Raw genomic sequence first — 23456 nt, 5'->3', positions numbered from 1 at the left:
GGAAAGGGACATTCCATAAGCAATGGTGCAGCATATTAGCTGTGGTACCTTGGCATAGGGATTTAGTTGGGACAGTGCAGGGAAATCAAACCAAAAAGTAGTAACTAACAAGTGTGACAAAGTTCCTCCTCTATCTTGGTGGGTCGTGCGCTTATTGGCGGATATCTCTGCCTCAGAGATTCACCATGTGGGATGGGGAACAGCCCAGAGACCTTCCCTCTGGAAGAACCCACAGACCAGGTCAATTGGGAGGTTTGGGAGGAACCTAGGCCCGCTCTCTACTCCGGGTTCCAGTCCAGGACCCTGTGGACTGCAGCTGTCTATAGTGCCACCTGTAACAGCTGCATGACAGCTACAACTCAAAAGGGCTACTTCCCCATGGCCTCCTCCAGACACCTTCCTTATTCTCACCACAGGACCTTCCTCCTGGTGTCTGATAACGCTTGTGCTCCTCAGTCCTCCAGCAGCACACCCTCTCACTCTCAGCTCCTTGCACCTCTTGCTCCCAGCTCCTCACACTCACACCACAAACTGAAGTGAGCTTCTTTTTAAAACCCAGGTGCACTGATTAGCCTGCCTTAATTGATTCCAGCAGCTTCTTCTTAATTGGCTCCAGGTGTCCTAATTAGCCTGCCTGCCTTAACTGGTTCTAGCAGGTTCCTGATTACTCTAGTGCAGCCCCGGCTCTGGTCACTCAGGGAACAGAAAACTACTCATCCAGTAACCAATATATTTGCCCTCTACCAGACTCCTGTACCCCCCTGGTCTGGGTCTGTCACACAAGACAAGCACCTCAAGCATTTTATTTCTCCGTCTGTCTATTACCGTTTGTCTCTCTCATCTATTTAGACCATAAACACAAGGGACCGTATCCTGTCCTGTATGACTGTACTCCAGTAAGGCCCCATTTCTAATTACAATCCTAATCTAGGGTGCTGCTCAAACCAAAAAATAATAATAAATAATGAAAATGCACCCCAGAGAAACCTTACACATTAACTGTGTAACAGGAAACAGGAGGCTTTACTCTGCATTTAATGTAGGGTTTAAAGCTCATGCTGTTTGACGGGTAAATTTTTAGAAACCTGAGCAAGAATGTGTTGCTGCTTTGGAAATGAAGAGCAGTAAGATTTCCATTCCGTCTGCCATCACATTAACACCAGCACGATCTCGTCAAATGTTTCCTGCTGATTCCTATCGAGCACAAGAAGCAATGTTCTGGTGATTAAGCAGTAATATCATTATAAAAGCCAAATGAATAATCATTGTGTTAATGAACTTTATCTTAAAAAGGATTAGTTTTTTAATGTTAAGCTTCTTTCCATATGAAAGAGGAAATGCACTCTCATTCAATTTAATCAACTCAGAGATGTTCATGATCTATACAATTTAATTTTCTGTCTGCACATTTTCCTCTGTATCTGCATATCTAGTTGCTTAAATAGATGGCTTCAAATCCTTTTAACAGATCAGAGGCCAATAGATCCTTTTAAGAAATGTAACAAATGTGTTTGATAGAACCAGATGCATTTTGTCTTAATGATGCCTATGTCTTATTGGCTAGATTTCTTTATAACAAGCAACATAGTGTTACCTGATAAGTAATCACAATGCAAATCACACAAACAGTTGGTGACTTGAGTCCACTATGCCTTGATAGATTTTGGAGAGTATTTCTCAGAGGCTTCTAGAGACTTTTTGGTTCCAAGACCTCCCTTGAATAGTTTGCGTATAGCTGATTACAAGGACAAGATTCATTTGGAGGAAAACTCTCATGGAAAGTGGATTTTACTTTTTCAATTCCACTTCTTTTTTCTACCATCACCCCACCAACAATGGTATAGCGCAGGGGTTGCCTTTTTTTTTTTTTTTTTGCAAGTTCAAAGTTATTTGCTAGTTACACCTGTTATGGACTCATGGCATAGAAATCAAGAGTCTGCACTAGCAAAAAGGAACATATATTATATATATTGGTGTCTGTGGAGTTATGTACTAATTTTTATTTAGTAAATATTTCCCCTAGTTTTAAACTGTGCTCACCGATCTGAGATGAAAAATAGTTAGGCTAATCCAGTGGTTTCAACCAGGGGTACATGTACCCCTAGGAGTACTCAGAGATCTTCCAGGGGGTACATCAACTCATCTAGATATTTGCCTAGTTTTACAACAGGCTACATAAAAAGCACTAGCAAAGTCAGTACTTTGAAAATTTCATAGACAATTATTTGTTTATACTGATCTGTATACTATACATTGAAATGTAAGTACAATATTTATATTCCAATTGATATATTTTATAATCATATGGTAAAAATGAGAAAGGAAGCAATTTTTCATTAATAGTGTGCTGTGACACTTTTGTATCTTTATGTCTGATTTTGTAAGTTTTTAAGTGTGGTGAAACTTGGGGGTACCCAAGACAAATCAGACTCTTGAAAGGGCTACAGTAATTGGGAAAGGTTGAGAGCCGCTTGTCTAGCTTAAATGGTCTATCTTAAATGGCCCCATGTGACCACTGTACTGGAGCACCTCACACTATTTAAGCTCACAATGCCCCTGTGAAGTACTATCATCTCATTGACAGATGGGGAACTAAGATACAGATAGTCTAAGGGTATGTCTACACTGCCCATGTTATAGCACGGCTGCAGCAGCATTGTGACGTGGGCAGTGTAGTCACGCTTTTAGAGCTCTCCCGGCGATAAAAAATAACCACCCCAAATGAGGAGTGGTACTTTTGTTGCTCGGGGGGAGGGGGAGACAGGGGTGTCACACCCCTGAGCAACTAAAGTTTTAGCACTGAAAGTGGCAGTGTACAGACAGCCTTAGTGATTTGCCCAAAGATCATATAGGAAGTTCATGGCAAAATAGGGATTTGAACCCAAATTCCTAGGCTTGTGCCTTAACCACTAGAACATCCTTCCTCTCTTTAGGAGAACTAAATTAGAAATAATTCAGACCGAAGTCATGGCTATGGGCCTCAGGTAATTGCAGATTGGTAAAATTTAATAACACTGACACATAACGAAATTGAACATCTTTGCACAGTATTTCCTTAATAGGTCTGAAACCTAAACCATTTGGATTTATTTCCAATTTAGGACATTTTAATCTATTTATTTATAAAACTCCACCATAAAGGTTTTGTTTTTACTCCCTTATTACCATTTATTTTAATACCACAGTGAAACAAAAATTCCAAATAGGATTTTGGTGGTTGGACTTTGTTCCTTATATTTACTGATTTTCTTTAGAGCTGGGTTGTTTCTGCTTTCAAAAGCACACAGCCATCTGAAAACAAACAAACAAATACTCCAACCTATTGTGGTTCTTTTTTTTCCCCCTTGGAGCAATTATGGGATTTTTATTAAGTAGCATGTCTGGTTTACATTTCTTTCCCCCCTTTTACTCTATACATGGTTCATAGGTAGGGCCCTACCAAATTCACGGTCCATTTTGGTCAATTTCACGGTCATAAGATTTTACAATTGTTATTTTCATGATTTCAGCTATTAAAATCTGGAATTTCACAGTGTTGTAATTTTGGGGGTCCTAACCCATAAAGTAGTTGGGTGTGTGGTGGTGGTGGTGGTGGTGGTGGGGGGGGGGGGGGTTGCAGTATGGCTACCCTTACTTCTGCGCTGCTGCTGGCACCGGCACTGCCTTCATAGCTGGATGGCCAGAAAGAGGCGGCTGCTGGCTGGGAGCCCAGCTATTAAGACAGAGCTGCGGCCAGCAGCACCGCAGAAGTAAGAATGGTATGGTATGGTATTACCACCCTCTGTTCTGCTGCTCGCAGGGGCCACCTTCAGAGCTCGGTGCCTGGCTAAGAGCCGTTGCTGTCCAGCTGCCCAGATCTGAAGGCAGTGCAGGAGAAAGGGCAGCAATACTGTGCCCCCCCCCAAAATAACCTTGTGACGCCCCCTGCAACTCCCTTTTGGGTCAGGGCTGGTCTCCCCTCCCTGTGAAATCTGTATAGTATAGGGTAAAAGCACACAAAAGGCCAGATTTCATGGTCAATGACACATTTTTCATGGCTGTGAATTTGGTAGGGTCCTATTCATAGGACTACACAAAAGTTTTTATAATTCACTTTTTACTTGCAATAATATTAGCTATATTAATATATATTAATCTTATTACAGCTTTTTAGCTGTTGCTTTATTACTGAAAAAGGAATTTCGAGGGGTTTTTGTTGGTTTTTACTATTTGGTTTTGGCCACCTTTTGGGTTTTTATTTACTAATTTATATTTAACATTTATAACTTAATTTAAAAAAATGTTAAACTTTGTAAAAGTATTGAGATACCCAAATGGTTAATTAACATAATTAAGTCTGCCAGAAAATCTTGGCTGCTGCTCAAAGAGTGTCTGTGTTAGCTTTACAAATTTGAATGAAAGATTTGGAGGGTTTTTAGTGTATTTTTTTTTTACAAGATAGTTTATTTTACAGATACATTTTACATTTTTTAAATCGTTTTTTTTTTTTTAAATTGCGGTCCCCTGCTATGTTGTAAACAGTTTATTATGAGAGGCTGAATAAATATTTTAAACTTGCTGTGCTTAGCCTTGCTAGCAGAGCCTTTGAACTTTTTTTTTTAAATGATTTTACAGTCCTGAAGTTTTCCTTTTGTAAATTGCAAATTATAAACAGATGACACATTTAAGTTGCTTACATTTTTTAAATTGCAAATTTGATTTTTATATTTAAGCTTTGAGTACGTTTCTCTTTTTACAAGCAAGATAACTTTTTGGCATGGGCTTTGATGATTGCTATATTTTAGCAACATTTTGTTTTTACTTTTTTATTTTGTTTTATTTTTCTATTTTAGTTATTTGAGCTTACTTTAGTAAGTTTACTATTACACTTAACTTTTTCTGACAGTTTTAGCTGCTGTTTTATTTATTTATTTATTTTTAAAGTTAGCACAACAATTTAATACTGGTGGGGGGGGGGGGCTTGTATTACATTTTTACTAGTACCATTTGGAAGCAGTCAAGTCATACAGAAAATTTTATTTCCTTTAGTTATTTTAACTAAATTGTTTATAGCCAAACAATTTAAATTAGATAGTTTTGGTACCAACAGCAGCATGCAATACACATTTATTGGGAAGGGCCAATTTCACTGCTCTACAGCCAAAATGCTTCTGAAATAAATGTAGTCAAACTTTACTAATTCTGGGTCACTGAGAACGAAAATGATGCTTAAAATTGTTGATTGGTTCTAGTTTTCAAGATATGCTATTGGGTCAGTATATACTGACTTGACTTGGGAATGGCGGAGGATAAGTGAGTTATAAAGGGAAGGGATCTCAATTTAAACCAGAAATGACTAAAATACATCTTTGACTGGATCTATGAATAAATCTATGACTGGGTTTGGACAGTACTTGCTTTTTAGGCAAAACAAAGAATGATGCAATCTGAAGCTGGTATTGCGTCATACATGATATGAATTGCATTATGTTATTCCTAGAAGTCAGGGATGATGCAATCATAACGAAGCTTACATCACTCTGCTGAACAAATTGCCCTATATCAGCTCTAGAAATCATACAGTGTCGTGCTCTTTTATTTGTCAGTGTTTGATTTTGCAAAGGAACACATTTCTGTTTAGCCAAAGTGAGCAGAGATGCCTCGTACTTGTGTGAACAGCGCAGATAACTTCTGCTATGTTTGTGGTGAAGTGACTTTTGCATCACAAAAGCGCAGTATAACCACTATAGTTAAGAAAGCCTATCACCTTTATTTTGGCTGCAAAATTGGAGATCAGGACAAGAGGTGGGCCCCACACATATGCTGCAACACTTGTGCAACAAATCTTCGCCAGTGGTTGAACAGGAAAAGGAAATCTATGCCTTTTGCAGTGCCAATGATTTGGAGAAAGCCAACAGATCATACCAGCAATTGTTACTTCTGCATGGTGCCTCCAGTTGGGAAAGGTGTGTCAAAGAAGGAAAAGTGGACTGTGCATTAGCCAAACATTCCATCAGCTATACGCTCAGTACCCCATGGAGAAGGACTGCCGATTCCTGATGCACCAGAATCATTCTCACTTGAATCAGACAAGGAAGAGGATGAAACTTCTGGTCCTGAACCATCAATGTCACAGGACCCACATTTTCTTCCATCCTCCTCCTCTGAACCACACCTCATAACACAAGGTGAACTGAATGACCTTGTCAGGGATTTGGAACTACCCAAGAGTAAGGCAGAGCTGTTGGGCTCCAGACTACAGCAGTGGAATCTCCTGGCAGGTGATGTTAGGGTTTCCATGTTCCATGACCATCAAAAGGATCTTGTCCCATTCTTCTTCATGGAAGGTGATCTTGTAGCCTGCAACAACAACATCGATGGTGTGATGGCAGCCCTCAACATCCTTCATGATCCAGATGAGTGGAGACTGTTCATTGATTCTTCAAAGACGAGTTTTAAAGCTATTTTACTGCATAATGGCAATGTTTTGCCATCAATTCCAGTTGGTCATGCAGTCCATATGAAGGAAACCTATGACAACATGAAACAACTTTTGAGGTGCATAAACCATGACCAACATCAGTGGCAGCTTTGTGGTGATTTGAAGGTTGGTGCTCTCTTGCTTGGTCTGCAGACTGGATACACAAAGTACTGCTGTTTTCTCTGTGAATGGGATAGTCGTGCAAGAGATTCCCACTACATCAAGAAAGATTGGCCACTCCGACTGTCATTCGAGCCTGGGAGGAAAAGTGTTCAGCATCCACCACTTGTTGAATCAAGGAAGATTTTGTTACCACCCTTACACATCAAACTGGGTCTGATGAAGACCTTTGTTAAGGCCATTGACAAAACACAAGCAGCTTTCAAGTACCTCCGTGGAAAATTTCCAAGGTTAAGTGAAGCTAAGATAAAGGAAGGTGTCTTTGTTGGTCCTCAGATTCGTGAACTTCTTCGAGATGATGCATTTGACCATGCACTGCATGGCAAGGAAAAGATGGCATGGAAAGCCTTCCAGTTAGTGGCAATAAATTTTCTCGGAAACAACAAGGCAGACAACTTCAGGTTGTTGGTGGAAAACCTCCTCAAGGCATACAAAAGCCTTGGTTGCAACATGTCACTAAAGATACATTTTTTGCACTCTCATCTAGATTTTTTTCCACCGAACTGCGGAGCAGTGAGCGACGAGCATGGCGAGCGATTTCACCAGGACATTGCAACAATGGAGAAACGCTATCAGGGCAAATGGAGCCCATCAATGCTTGCAGACTATTGCTGGATAGAGACAAGAGATGCTCCATTTAATGAATACAAGAGACAAGCCAAGAAGTGCCGAGTAGACACTGAATAGGACTAAACTATGTACATAATAGTTTTTTGCCTTTTTGTTTCATAATAAATTTTATTTATATAACCCTTTTGCTAATTTTTAAAGTGTTACATAAACAGGACAGGTGCAATATTATCATGTAAAGCAACCATAAACACATGAAAAGACCTAGGTTTACAATTTATGATTAAAACTCTACTATCTACACAATATACATAGACATAAAATGTAAAAACTTAAATATCTTAGAAACAGTAGCCAATCAGTTGTTTTAATTGCCATATTTGAATTCAGCACATCAAAATACATAATAGATAGCACATTTTATCTCTGAAGCAGACGACTTCTCAAAAATTGTAGACCAGTGTTGTCTTTAATGACTGTAAAGGCTTTTCGGGGGGGAAAAGCATAATGGTGGTAATTGTTACCACCTCTCCTTTCCTTTTCATAATTTGTTTGATTACTAAGAATTTTACCAGGCAGGACTGCACTGAGATATATAGGTACAACTGGGTTTCATTACGTAACCAAGAATTTTTAACACTTTTTAAACCCCCTTTTTCTTTTTAACATTTTCATAACCCCCAACTGTTTAATTTCCTTTGAAGTTAAAAAAGTGTTAATTTGTGCAAAAGCTTTATTACTTTTAATTTAAAAAACAAAACAAAACAAAACAAAAAACCTTATTTTTTAAAGTGACACTTTTTAGCTGAATTTTTTCTGTGGTTTTAAGCTTCTTCTATGTTTTTTGCACTTATGTTTTAACTAAGTATACTTTGCTCGCAAAGCTATACTCTCTAAATATAGTCCTTGAAGGATGGCTGCTTTTTACTTTGGATAAATATTGTTTTTTCCCCTGAACTTTCAGGATTTTTTTTCAATTTATTTGTTTCCTTCTATACAACTTTGATTTGCTTTGTGCTTTTGCATTCAGTCCTCAATGTGGCACATTTTGCTGGTAAAGTTTTAGCCACGAGAAATAATTTTGTCAAACTGCTGCCTTTATTTGTTTGTTTTTTGTTTGTTTGTTTTAGGATAAAACAAACCAAACAAACAAACAAAAACCCAACACAAATCCCTCTAGATTTTTGTATGGCTGCCATTGGGTTCCTATTTTTTTAACATTTTAGTGTCACTTAAACTTTTGGTGTGCTTTGCCAAGCATTTTCTACATAGGCATTTAAAGTTCCTGTTTAATTTTTTAACGACTTTTATTATTTTTAAAAAATGCCTTGTTAGACTGCATGGCATGTATCTTATATATTTCCTTTTGCTCTTTCAGCCCATTCTTTTCTCTCTCAAGATTTCCTACAAAACGTGTACCTCTTACTTTACACAGGGCTTCTATTTCCAGGATTAGTCCCTGCAATAACAAGTTTTTTGCATCTCTTTTTTGCATTTTTTATTCAGCGCTATTCATTGGTGTTCCATCTCTCTAGGGAGTCAGTTGGGTCCACCCTTACATTTAACCTACTTCTCCAGCACCCTGGAAGCCTCCTCAAATTTAAACCCTGCCAATGCCATTGCTAAACTGCTGGGTTGTGACACTTAACTGTTAAGCTACACATATAATAAACTATAAGTTACCTGCTCCAGATGCATGGATCCAATTAGAGTCATGGCACCACTATGTAGTGGTAGCCTCCGAGACCTCTTCCACTTGGCTTTCCAAGAACTCAGTTTGACTTCAATTTCATCGCTCATATTCTTTTATTTGGCATACAGCAAAGCTACGCGGAGTTGACTAGAGTTAAATGGAGGGAGTAGGCACAGGGTATACTATACATCCAAAGTCACACAGAAACCACCTTCCTTTATGTAGATTTACACATCACGTCATACTCAAAATGAATTACATCACATGTTTTGGAACTGGCTTAGTTACTTTGCAGGAACCAATCCCTCTGTAGAATGATCTGCCCATACACTATTCATGTTCAAATTTACTCGTACCTCATCTTTACGCTTCTGACTTATCTTGTCCATTGTTATCTTGTTCTTAGTGAATGTTTCTCTGAAAGTTGCCCTCATATCTTAGCTGTCTTTTAGCTTAATGACCCATTTACTTATCTTAACACAAACATTCCGTTTTTAGCCTGCTAATCTACTTACCTCCCTAATTCTGTTTTCCAAAAAATGAGGCCTCCCTCATGTTTAATTACTCATGTGAAGCCAGGCCTAAATAAGAAAAACTGGAGAAATATACTGGATCCATAGGTCTCTGAGGTCAGAAGGAAATAAACTGCTTTTTGGTATTAATATGAGAAAAAGAGTGTTTTCTATGATGAAATGAACAAGATGATAGTTTGGCCACTCAACAAGGGAAACTTGAGAAGTCAGAATATTCCAAACAAACCCAAAGGTAAGGCTGAGTATTGTGTTTGGCCTGGTTTGAAAGTTTTTGTTAGAGATAAATAAATAATTCTCAGCAAATAGTTTATTCAATGAATGTCATCTATTGTATTCACAAATTGTCTGTGAATAGCTTGCATTTTCCACAAACGTTAGTTATTTAAACTTAATCTTTGTCTAAATCTGGCAAATAACTCCTATTTTGTAGATTGTTCCCAAGCATTTCATTGTATATATTTGTAATCCGAGCTAATTTTTTCTTAGACAGATAAGTCTTATAATACTGTTCCTCTTCCCTGGTTAGATGAGTGTTGTCCTTGAATTTTTTAGTTCAACATTCACCTTCCACCAATATGCTTAAAATTTGCTGTGTCAGTGAACATTGCTGCTGTTAATCATGGTTGCTAAAATATTCCTACAGAGCACATACAAAGGGGCTCAAATTTGATTTGACTAAATATTTTCAAACATTTTTGAGGTACCTAATATGCCACTTATTACAGCAATTGTAATAAAAGTTTCTGTCATAGGGGATATAAACGTGCTGGAAAGACCACAAGGTCCTGCCACATCTGATTCAGAGATAGAATGTGTCTTTTCTGACACTTTTCGCTGTTTCAAAGCTTCATTTTTAAATGTAATTAGGCCAGATGGACATGACACAAAGAAAGGGAAAAGATAAAATGATTTCCTGTAGGAGCTATGAAATACCACAACCTCACTGGGTTCCTGTCTAAATGTAGGGCACACTCTATTCACTTTGCCCTTTCTTCTTTTCCCCTGCTTCCAAAAAAAAACCAGCCTCCCCCAAAGCCATCAGTCCCTGACACTCTATGAACATGCTGTACATCTATACATAAACATGGAGAGGAAACATTGATTAATTTTCTAATTCTAGAAAGTGCTTAAATACCACAATGATGGTTGTGGTCCAAGAACCTGACTAGAACAGAATAGCTTCCATTGTCTTCCTATAGCAGGGGTCGGCAACCTTTCAGAAGTGGTGTGCCGAGTCTTCATTTATTCACTCTAATTTAAGGTTTTGTGTGCCAGTAGTACATTTTAATGTTTTTAGAAGGTCTCCTTCTGTAAGTCTATAATATATAACTAAACTATTGTTATATGTAAAGTAAATAAGGTTTTTAAAATGTTTAAGAAGCTTCATTTAAAATTCAATTAAAATGCAGAGCACCCTGGACCGGTGGCCAGGCCCCGGGCAGTATGAGTGCCACTGAAAATCAGCTCGAGTGCCGCCTTTGGCACGCATGCCATAGGCTGCCTACCCCTGTCCTAGCAATGAGATAAGATACTGATTGAACTCCATTTGTTGTCATTTGAAAAAAAAAAGTCATTTATCAATCTGTTACCACAATGTGGCATCTCATATTAAAATGTGTCTTAAAATAGTGCATAGTTGCAAACTCAAACCAAGATCAACATCCATTTAAGATAGTGGAAAAACTCTTTTTGACTTTAATAGGCACTGAATCAAGCTCTCAGATACCAACCAGTTCCCAAATTATGGTAATTGTAGGTATTTTATTGGTGACCGTGTACACTTTATGGGGAGCAATATAGGTTTAGAAGATTTGATAGGTCAAGAGATTTGCTTGAGATTTAATTAGTTTTATATCCTCAAAAGGTAAAGATATTTCACAATTTACTCTCAAAAGTAATGAACAAATAAACAAGACTTTTTGTCTAACAAAAATCTCAGCACACAGTTGGTTTTCTGCCACACGTTTCCTCAAATTACATTTATAACATCACTGTAAATGATTTCTTCCCTCAAATTCATAATTCAACAAGAGTTGAAGTTACGTTAAAATGTGTCTTTAATTAGGTTCTCTTGTAATCAGTACAGTACTTCATTACCTTTAACTATATCAGTGTGTTGCTATGGAATTTTTACCCATGTAAAGTAATGAACAACATGATAACCAAAGAGCACATTGCTTATGAAAGAATATATTTCTGTGGTATGACTCTGCAAAAATAATTTTTTATCGGTTTGTAATAGATTTGGGAAATGGATAGCATATGCTAGGCGGAGAGAGAGCCAGACACAAACACATGCTCAGAAGTCCAGAGGGAGACACTCAGATAATTACAAGCTTTTTGTGGATTAATCAACTTGCAAAAATGCTTCAGCGGTGTTAAGCACCCAAATACCTATTCATCTCCCACTAAAATAAAAAGACAAGACCTCATGTCCTCCCAGTGTAACTGCCCAGAAGTCAGTAGTGTTGTACCAGAGAAGAATGTGGCCATATCACCTTTACCAATGAGGCCAATCCATTTTCAGACCTCTCTACAGGGCCAGGCTCACTTTTCCCCAGCTGGCCATGACCAAAGGGGCCACTCCAGTACCCAGCAATAGCTGGACCACAGCAGAATTCTTGCCTTGCTAACAAGGTGCTGACAAAGCAGGGGTCACATGGCAGTCACAAGGCAGTGTATCCTGCAAGAGGATTCCCCTGTGGCAGGATACACTGGCATTACAGCCTACTTGTGCTGTTGTTGCAGTTCAGTATCACAACAGAGAACTAGAACAGTTATTTCAATTTTCGAACCAAACAAAATGAAAAGTCCTTCCCCACCACTCTTCCCCTTCATTATAGTCTCTTGTCTTCTCTTTCCTCCCTTTCTTTCTATACTTCTTCACTTTGAAAGTCACAGTCAGAATCAATGATAGATTTTTGTACCATAAAAATATTGAAATTCAAGTTAGGAGTTTCTCTCTTTAAGAACAGTTTCTCTGTGTTCTGAGAAAGGTTACAGGTGGATGTTTCTTTGTCATTATTGTTCACCCACCTTTCTCTGCAGAACTGCAGAGAAAACAAACCCAAGATAGGTAGCTGAACAGGGCCGGCTCTAAGATTTTTGCCGCCCAAAGCAAAAACAATTTTGCCCGCCCCCCCCCCCAAATCCCCAGCCCTGCCTCCTCCCCCCAGGCTCTCAAGCCTAGGAGGGAGGGGGAGAAGCGGCGCCCGCGCCGCGGCCACTCGGAGTCTCCCCCCCCTCCCAGGTTTGAGAGCCTGGGAGGGAGGGGGAGACTCCGAGTGGTCGCGGCGTGGGCGCCGCTTCTCCCCCTCCCTCCCTGGCTCCCAAGCCTGGGAGGGAGGGGGAGCAGCAGCGCGCGAAACGGCCGCTCGGGATCTCCCCCTCCCTCCCAGGCTTGAGAGCCTGGGAGGGAGGGCGAGTAGTGGCGCGCGAATCAGCTGTTTTGCGCGCCGTGGCAGCAGCAGCGGAGGTGAGCTAGGGCGGCCGGGACACATTTTTAGGGGCGGCTTTCTGGCGCCGGCCATGCCGCCCCTAAAAATGTGCCGCCCCAAGCACCAGCTTGTTTTGCTGGTGCCTAGAGCCGGCCCTGTAGCTGAAGAAAGGAGGAATGTTGACCCTGGTATGAACGTAGTTTTGAAGCTCTTCAGATGCCATGTATATTTATGGTCTGTAGCCATCTGTTGTCTCATACTAAGACTGTAAACTCTTTGGGGCAGGGACTATCTTTTTGTTCTCTGTTTGTACAGCACCTAGAACAACAGAGTCCTAGTCAATGACTGGGGTTCCTATGGTGACAGTAATACAGATAATGAAAACAAACTCATTTCACATAAGTCAGCCAAGAGTTGCCACATGGGAGAGACTTTCTGTCCCTGTTGACCTAAGTACAATTCCAACTGACCAGGCAGAGGTGAAAGGCTGAGTTCCCTACACATTTGCAGTAGTTCTTTTACTCTTCATTCAAGATGTAACTACTCTAGTTCCTTAATAAAGCTTGTTGCTCTACTCTGAATAGCTTCTCATTTCTTGAAAAACTTTCTAGTACTCTGTGTCCCCATAAGGTATGCAGTACCCCAGCTGAGAGTCTTACCTGTGCTATACAGAGAGAGAGTGCCAACTCACCAGTGCTGTAGAAAATAGGATATTTCTGCATATACATCCACATACCACTTTAGCTTTCTGTTTTGTTGCCTACCCACAATATCTGCTCATAGCTAAACTACTGTCCATTATTTCCCAATAGGACTTTCAGCATCACTAATATCCCTCCCACTGAATATAAGCCATTCAGATTGTTGTTCTCCAAGAGTGAAAGCGTAGCCCCTATGCATCTACTCATGGGAACAAAAGTCTTCCCCTTACTCCCCTGCACCAGCAACCTATACTGCTGTTAGTAGCATGGGATGGAGAGGAGCCTTTATGGGGCCACTATTTCCCCTGGTCTGCATGGGTGAGACGGGTGGGCAAGATAGGAAGGAATCTGCACAAGTGTTATATCTGGCACATAAAATAGAGACTGTAGCACTTCCCTCATTCCCCGGAGTAGGTGTGAGGATAAACACATTAAAGATTGTGAGGTGTTCAGATACTGTGGTCACGGAGGCCATAAGTACCTTTTATAAAGAGATTCTGGTAGCAGCTGCTGTTGGAGATTGGAGATCAGACTGGGTGGATCCACTGGTCTGATTCAAAATGGCAATATCTGTATTCTAGGGGAGCAAATACCAGTTCCTAAAGGTCTCTTTAACCTAGAGGAGTAAAACATAACAAGAAACAACAGCTGGAAGTTAAAGCCAAAAACATTCAAATTAAAAACAAGGCACAATTTTTTTTAACTGTGAGGTTGATCAACTAATGGAGCAAACTAAAAGAGAAGTGGTGGGATTTTCCATCTGAAATTGAGATTGGATGATATTCTGGAAGATGCTTTACTTATGGGGCACAATTTATTGGCCTCAGTACAGGGGTAACTAGATGCAATTCTGTCACCTATGTTATATAGAAGGTTGGAGTGGATGATCTAATTCTCCCTTCTGGGGAACATTAAACAAATCTATGACTATTTTACTAGCCAGATCTGTGTTCAAAGTTCAGTCTTGGCTCTGCTGTTACAAAGATGTACACATGTGTTTAACTTTAAGTACATGAGCAGCATATGGGTCTCAATGGGACTACAGTTTAAAGTTGAGCTTGTGCTTAAATCTTTGTAGGATTGGTCATCGGTCTTTACTCACAGTCAGCATGGGATGGAGTACATTGCAGGTGTCACTCTCAGCTCCTGGGTAGGAGTGAGCATCTCCTATCATTCAGTAGCTATCCTCCTAGCTAACCAAAGAGCAGCATTAACTATTCACCCAGAAGAATGTTGAGTATTATGTGGGACTCAGAGTCAAAGTTAAATGTATTGGAAAATTAGGAGATCCTGTGGTTCTGGCTGGGAGATTGCAGACAATTCTTCCCTTTGCCCTCTTTTTCCTAGGAGAGGAATATTTATATGGATCTGTAAGCTTGAAAGTATATGTACAGTGAAGTGAAGTATTCTACAGGGAAGGAAAATTCAAGACTAAAGGAATTGCTTTTCTCATTGTGATTTGTTGGGACTGAGCCTATATCATTGTGCTTTTTGCTAGGACTTAGCCAGTGCTATTTATTGGCTTGGAAGGATTCAATTTTTATCTGTTATTATCAGTAAATGTTGAGTTCACTATTCACACACAAATCAAGAAAAATATTTCCATCAATAATCATTGAGATTTACAAATAAGCAGTATTTTTCTTATATTGCCTGAGAATTTTTTAGTGTTTGGTTTTAGGGTATTTACTTTATATATTTTGACGTGATGTTGACAAATTTGTGTTTTAACAATTATAAAAGTTTTAGCTTTTTGAATCTCTACATCTACGGTCATTATATAATTGTTGTCTAGCCACCCCATTTCTGACTGCCCCATAATTTTCCACACTGTGAAAATTTAAATTGATAATAATTTTAAAAAATACTTACGAATAAACGTTGATAGCCATCAAAAGTATAAAAATAAAAATTTAATTCTACCAAGCCTAACTAATTTGCATGTATGCTGATACTACAGCCCTACAGTTGTATTGGGAAGGTGTAGAAGAGTGGACTTACTGATAGAGCATCTTATTGTGGCTGGATGGCACAACAGACTCTCCTCCCCTTGCATTCCCTATTTCTCCACTTGCATGGTGGTCCATCTTTTCTTGTGATTTGGCTGTCCAGCCAGGTCACATTTTATCCCACTCCTTCCAGAGTAACGAAGTCCAACAAACAACAGTCCACTGTCCTTACAAAAGATCTTTGGTTCCCCCTGGGTCCTCGTACCCTTCACTCAAGTTCTTAGTTGTCCTTATCTTCTCAGGAGCCTCACACCACCTTCCTCAGTGGCTGGGGAACCCAGGACCATCAACTACACTGGATTCCATTTCAGGGACTCCCTAATGAGCAGCCAAGGTTTGCTCTTTCAGACTCCGTCTGCTGCCTACCTAAACTTCTTCCTACCATAATCTGTCAACAGACTGCTCCCACAGGCTCTCTATGTTCTTCCTTCTTTCAGAGCCAGGACTCACAGGAATCTCCCCTGATATCCATCAAGAAAATCCCAGAAGTAATCCCCCATTTTCCCTCTTCAGGCTTGACCTTTGTCCTTCTCTGTTCCTCATTTAAATGTCTTCCAGGGTTCTCTCTCTGAAAGTCCAGATCATGCCCTATTATCAACTTGATTGCTCCTGGTGGGTGAGCTCTGCATCTCCTGGCCTCCTACCAGACTTCACCACTGAGGAGAGGATCCCAGGGCCCACCTTCCCCCTGGGCTTCCTCCTTGACCCTGCCAATCTCTCTAATGCCAGAAAGCAACTCCACTGTTTTTCTATGCAGCCTCATTCTTTCCTTATCATTTTGTTTTAATGGTGAAGCAGACTTGACTGAATAGTTTATAGCCTCCACTAACTATTATTCCTAAATACTTAGAAGTTTATATACTCTAACTCTGGCCTGCGCTCTTCAAGTAAAGTAACAACCTGTCTAATGCGACCCCATTTCACCAATATTTTTACTCAATCACATAAGGTAACTTTTGTTACCTTAAGGCATTTAAATTTTTCAGAAAGCTTTTCCCTTTCTTTATCAAAGCCCTTGCATACCCATAAAAGGTGTTCAATTGTTTCTTCCATCTTCGAGAGCTCACATAGTCCACTGCTATGTCTGGTTACTCAAAAATGATTTTTGTGTAAGTCACAATGGATGGTTAGTACTCTAAACAAAAGCACTTCATTTTTCCTATCCAGGCCCTGAAATATTTCATTATCCTCAACTCCAAAGCACAGTTAAAAAACCTCTTCCTCTTTTTTTTTTCTTTTAAACTTTTGTGTAATAGGCTTTTGCATTCCTGTTAACTCAAGGGTATTTCTATGCCAATATTTCCATTTCTTACAGCCCTTTTAGCTGTTTTGTCCACCATTTCATTCCCTTTATCCCGATATGTTAGGGGTAGCCGCATGTGGCTCTTCAGAAGTTAATATGTGGCTCCTTGCATAGGTGCTGACTCCGGGGCTGGAGCTACAGGTGCCAACTTTCCGCTGCTCAACCCCTGGCCCTACCCCCACTCCACCTTTACTCCAAGGCCCCCGCCTCTTCCTGCCCCCTCCCCTGAGCCTGCTGCACCCTTGCTCCTCCCTCTCTCCATCCCAGAGCCTCCTGTACACTGCAAAACAGCCGATTGCAGCGGGCAGGAAGAATGGGGAGGTGCTGATCGGCAGGGCTGCCAGCGGGCAGGAGGTGCTGGGGCTGATGATGTATTACTGTGGCTCTTTGGCAATGTACATTGGTAAATTCTGGCTCCTTCTCAGGCTCAGGTTGGCCACCCCTGCGATATGTGCTAACATCCAAGCTACAGCTACATGTGTTCCCATCTGCACTAACTTTCTTAGAAATATAATTTCATTGATTAAATCACTTATATGTACTGAGACACCCTTTTGTATTGCCATAAGGCCAGAGATTGAATCTGAAAAAATGACCGCCACTGCTGGTATTAATCCCAGATCCAATTTACTGCTAACATAATTGCTCCTAGTTTGGCTGTCACGACAGCTACAAAATGGAATAATCCTTTAGATGTATTAATTCCAAATTCGGGTATACAATATGCTGTCCCCACTCTCTGGAAGGGGGAGGAGGGGCTGGACCCATCTGTATATATTTGACACAACTGTCTCCACTTTTTATCTGTATACTGGTACACTTCAATTTTAATACATACTGTATCTTTGTTACCCTTACATTTATAAAATAAATCTTAAGCCACCTTTGAACATGAGACTTTCCATCGATAACTAATTTTCCCAGGACAAAAAGTTTTGATTTCTTTCCTTGTCTTTCAACATTCGCATGCACACTTTAACTCAACTGGCATATGGAGTTCTAACATTGCATGCTATAATTTGCTATCAAAATCCCAACAATCCTCATATATTTGTTTGGTACTTTCATCATTACAATTGGCCCCAACAATTACATCCAGTAATTTCATTCACAGCATATCTATAGTACACATATAGATGTTGTAATAAATGTACTGCATGCAATATATAATGCCTCTTCTAATCTGCACTTCCCTTTTCAATAGTCAACACACAGCTCCTTCCCCACCTGGATTTCATCTTTAATTAAGCCTGGCTCACCTTCCAGGTTCAGCCAGGTAGCGTAATTGACCTCTCAAGCCCACATTAACTCTTTCAGAGCCAGGAGGGTAATCACAGCACAGTAATGTGCTTTGCCCAGTCTTTTTGCCCAGGCTATAGTGTAGGACTATACTATGAAATTTAACAGAAAATTATAACCTTAATACAGAATTTTAAAACCAACCTATGGTTTTTAATAGAGAATTATACCAGTGCTGTTGAATTCAATACAATATCTTAATATCTCCGAATTCTCTATTGAAATCTATATTTTTATTAAAGAAATTTCTATAGAAACATACTAAATATCTATAAAACTCCTTAGGTTTAATCTCTATCACACTGTACATGACTTTCCCCTGAGGAAATTCATATCCAGCAACATAGCTAAGAGGGCAGATAAATAGGAAACTAAAATTGGAGTTAATGGAGCAAATCCGATTCTGATTTCACCACTGCAATTCCACTGAAGTCCATGTAGATTCAGTGCTAGAATTGAGAGCAGCATTTCACCCATCAGGTTAAAAATGTTAAAACACCCTCTCCCCCCCTTTTTTCTGAATTTCCCACGCTAAGCTATTGATTCCCAAGCAGATGGAGAGAAGTCATAATACTGTTGCCCTCTGCTGATTTTCAGACCAAATGGTTTTAATGTCATTCATGTTCATTAGAATTTAAATTAATACAGTGCACTTGCTGCACCTGTTTAGCTAGAAAATAGCTTTGGAATTAGATCTGGACTTGTCAACAGAAAGCAAAGAAGCCAGCTACCAAAGGGCAAAGGCCTGTAAACATTGTCTCCCTCAAGTAGCATGTGGCGTATAAGGGTCATTTACTATTGTAAGAGCTGATTAATGGGAAAATAACTCTCATGTTAAAATGTCATTAGATGAGAAAGGTAGAAGCAGGTGCAGAATTACAGAGCCAGACATAAATTAAAGCCTAGTAGACAGATATATTGTAAAATCTTATGTACATGCACCATTAGAGGTCCATAGAATAAGGTAATTGTACGCCACACTAAGAAAGGCCACAGCACTGGGGAACCCACTCTCCTCTGCTTTTGTTCTGAACTCCACTTATAAAGAACAATGCAAAAACTCTCTTACAATTAATGAGAGTTACTGCTTACTAAAAGATTGCCATTAAATGTCACAAAACTCTTTGCTTCAGTGGGAAACAAGAAATGTGTAGGTCTGGATAGTGCAGCTGGTTAGAAAGCAGGGGTTTTTCCTGTAAAAGTTGACTTTTTGGCAAAAACAAAACAAACAATTCATATTTTGGATGACCACTTAAATATTTCTATTTGGAAATCCTGCCACAGAGACCAACGGGAATTGTATTCTGGGTGCTTCGTGATCCCATTCTCCTGTACGGAAAGGCTCCCAGGTCAGACTACATCTCCTATAATGAACCATAGTTTCCTTTCTTGGTGATGGAAGGCAGGCTACAAGGGGAGTCCCGTGGCCAGAGTGCAACATGGGAGATGAAGTCTGGCTGCATAGTCTAGCTCTGAGGAGAGTGAGCACGCGAGGCACCCCTGTTACAAACCCCATGAGGAATCATATCAGCATTGAAATATTCTGAATTTTACTAAAAATATTTTGGGTGGGTTTTTGATGGAAAAAAATCAAAATTTTCAATGGAAAATACTTTTTGCAAAAATAATGATGTTTAATCAAAACCTGATTTGCCATTGAGAAGTAATTATGATGGAAAATTTTTGGCCAGACCTAATCAATACTGCTTTTAAATATTTCATTCTAATCATGCATGTTAAAATCGCATTCTACAAGTACTTTAATGTTGCTTCAGTCCTTTTTGGATCAAGTTACATCTAGGATCCTTGGAGCCATGTTGGTGTGTCTCTGAGGCCGTCTACACTAGAAACTAAAGTCGACCTATGTTAGGTCGACTTATAACCACTGCGGTAATGGTTTGGAGCTGGGAGCACGGTACCCGGGCAGCAGCTGTGTTGGGGGAGCTGGGACCTCGGGGGCAGCCCGGCTCTAAGTGGGGAACAGAAAGCTCTTGGGGCAGCTGAGCTCTATCTGGAGCCCCCCACCTCTGCCTTCAGAGCTGGGTGGCCGGAGAGTGGTGGATGGTGACTGAGAGCCCAACTTTGCAGGCAGCAGTGCAGAAGTAGGAGTGGCAATATCATATCAGGCCATCCTTACTTCTGCGCTATGCTGGCGGCAGCTCTGCCTTCAGAGCTGGGCTCCCGGCCAGAAGCTGCCACTCTCCAGCTGCCCGGCTCTGAAGCAGCGCCTCCACCAGCAGTAGTGCAGAAGTAAGGATGGCATGGTATGATATTGGCAGGGCCGGCTCCAGGCAACAGCAAAGGAAGCAGGTGCCTGGGGTGGCCAATAGAAAGGGGCGGAGCTCCGTTTGTTAGTGGGATGGCACGTCCGGGTCTTTGGCGGCAGCTCAAGTGCTTCGGCGGTGGGTCCTTCACTCCCTCTCTTCCTGTTTGGCGGCACTTCGGCAGCAGCTCAATCGTGTTTTTTTTTCCCCCTTCGCTGCTTGGGCCGGCAAAAAAGCTGGAGCCGGCAAAAAAGCTGGAGCCGGCCCTGGATATTGCCACCCTTACTTCTGCACTACTGCCTGCAGAGCTGGGCTCTCAGTCAGCAGCCACAAACCCACCTCCCCCCCACAATAACCTTGTGATCCCCCACACACTCCTTTTTGAGTCAGAACCCCTATAATTACAACACACTGAAATTTCAGATTTAAATAGCTGAAATCATGAAATTTATGATTTTAAAAATCCTATGACCGTGAAACTGACACAAATTGACCCTGAATTTGGTAAGGCCCTACTTCTAACCAAAAGGAAATTGCAGAGTGTCAAAATCTGCTACTGCATTGCAAAGGGAGCACAGCACATTGGATTTCAAAGTGTCCATTCATAATCCTTCTTATCAGCCATGTCAGAACAAGCAGAACATTCAGAATTCAAGGATGATTAGAAAGTGCAACCTGCACTAGCCAATCAGATATAATGAGTCATATATATACACACTCAATCTATAGTTGTGTGTGTATTATATATATATATATTATACACACACAACTATAGATTGAGTGGACCTATGAATCTAATTATACTGTAGGTGAAAGCTGTATTTCCTTGGAATTCTCAAGCATGATTAGGAAGCCTTAAAATTTCTCACTTAAAAATATAATTTATTTTCTTAAATTCAGTTACCTTAAATACAATAAAATCCCGTGAAGCATTTTTTTTTTGAAAATACATTGCAATCATACATATTTGCTTCATTCAAAGTCTTTTTTTTTTTATTAATATTTTTTACATTGAAAACACTGAGTAGACTGTCTCCTCGGCAGCACTATAGGAAGACAATATACCTTGAGGCAAGTGTATGACCACATAATTGGAGCAGTAAATTGATGACAATTAGCACATTAGCAGTGAATAGCAGCACGCCATAGTCTTAATTGACAATGCGGTGGTTAGTAATTGATGTTAATGACTCATAACAGAAAAGGAGAATAGTGACTAATAATCACAATTTTTATTGCTTCTCTGCACATAAGCAATGCATAACACCCAAGTAAATCAGAAAATTTACTGGGCACAGACAGTTCATAAGAGGATATATTGACTCAGGACTTGTATAATGACAATGTGCACAAAAAGGCAATTCATTACTTAAGTGTGGATTTTTGTGCATTACTGATAGAGATCCAAGTACAACTTTGCACTTTTCAATTAAATAAGTTAAAAATTGACACTATACCCAGCTATACAAGGCTACTAGCAGTTTGATCAATACCTCAGCACTTCATAATTCTCAGAGATTCTCTGAAATAATTGTCTATTCTTTGCAAGGTTAACAGTACAGTAAGTGAAATGTGTTTATATTGAGCTGTTGGGGCGGGGGGATTCTGTTCTATTACAAAATGTGATAGTGTGCAAGGGAAAAAAAAGTTCATGTCCATTTACAACTTTTTAAAGTACTAGGCTAGTTATCTTGAACAGATAGTAAATGTACACAATATGCTTCACTATACAATTAATTTTCATGTTATTGATCATTATATGCTACTCATGGAAATCAAGGCCTAAGTGCAATTCACCAAGTTAAGGCAGTTTTACCCAAGTAAGAAATATAGGATCTTAATTTTCTTACTATACTTCAGAATGTGCATTTCTCATTTACAGTATGTATGTATGTATATTTGTGCCTTTGTGCTTCACCAGTGTTGAAGACTAGGGTTGGTCATATTTCACAATAAAACATATAATGCCATGAACACTACATTAGTCTGTAGGGTTGTAAAAGTTGTAAAATGTATTACAATATCTAGAAGTCCCCAGTTGAGACTGAGAACCTCATTGTGATAGTCACAGTACAAACCCATAGCAGGAGATTATTCATGTCCTGAAGAACAGTGTCTCAATTTAGCCCCAAATGTTTTACCATGTATACATTTTACATCAATAGAAATAAATGAAGCTCTGGTCCACAGACTAAGATGTTAAGGATGAACCTGCCATTAAAAACACCTTATGTTTGTAGGTTTTTAAAATTGTATATTAAAATAAAATGCGATAAAGATTAAAAGTCATTCCATGGCTCTAAAACATCTGAATGCTGTGTGAATGTTACAATCTTTAAAACATTCATTTTCAGTGGAGTTTGAATGATAAAGGGCTCCCATAAATTTTAAAAAGAATTCAATCCTCTTTATCGTCCTTCTAGAATGCTCATTACTTTGATTCAAATCATGGTAAGCTTTTTTCTACAGCCTTGAAATGCCTTTCCATGGCCAACCTTTAATATATGGGGCTAGATTCTCAGCTGGTGTAAGTCAATAGACTCCATTGAAATCAATGGATCTGTCACACCATCTGAGGATTCTAGCCCATAGTCTTTAAGCTGTTGATGATTTTTTTAACTGCAAGAATACAGTTGAAAAGTTCTCCCCACCTCCCTAAATATATGATAGTTCACCTTGAGATGAATTCACGGGGCACATAACTTTCATCACTCCTATGCTGATCATATTTTCTTTCTATTGTCAGTTGAGGACAAATTGATGCTCAGGGGCCACAGGGAGAAACCTCTAATTTCCACAGAACAGCAGGAATTGGGAACCAGCTTTTTCCCCAGAAGAGGGGTTCACTGCCAGAATGGTCCCTGCATTACTGAGCTTGAAGCAGTGGCCATGGAGCATGGTAGTGGCAGGATTTTTGCAACTTCCGTACACCAAGCCTAGGTGTGTGGATTGGGAGTAGGTTTCAGGTTTGCCCCCTGGAGCACACAGAATTGATGTTAAGGGAGAG

This window comes from Malaclemys terrapin, chromosome 7 (assembly GCF_027887155.1).
Source record: "Malaclemys terrapin pileata isolate rMalTer1 chromosome 7, rMalTer1.hap1, whole genome shotgun sequence".
Lineage (NCBI taxonomy): Eukaryota > Metazoa > Chordata > Testudines > Emydidae > Malaclemys > Malaclemys terrapin.
This window is presented reverse-complemented; position numbering follows the sequence as displayed.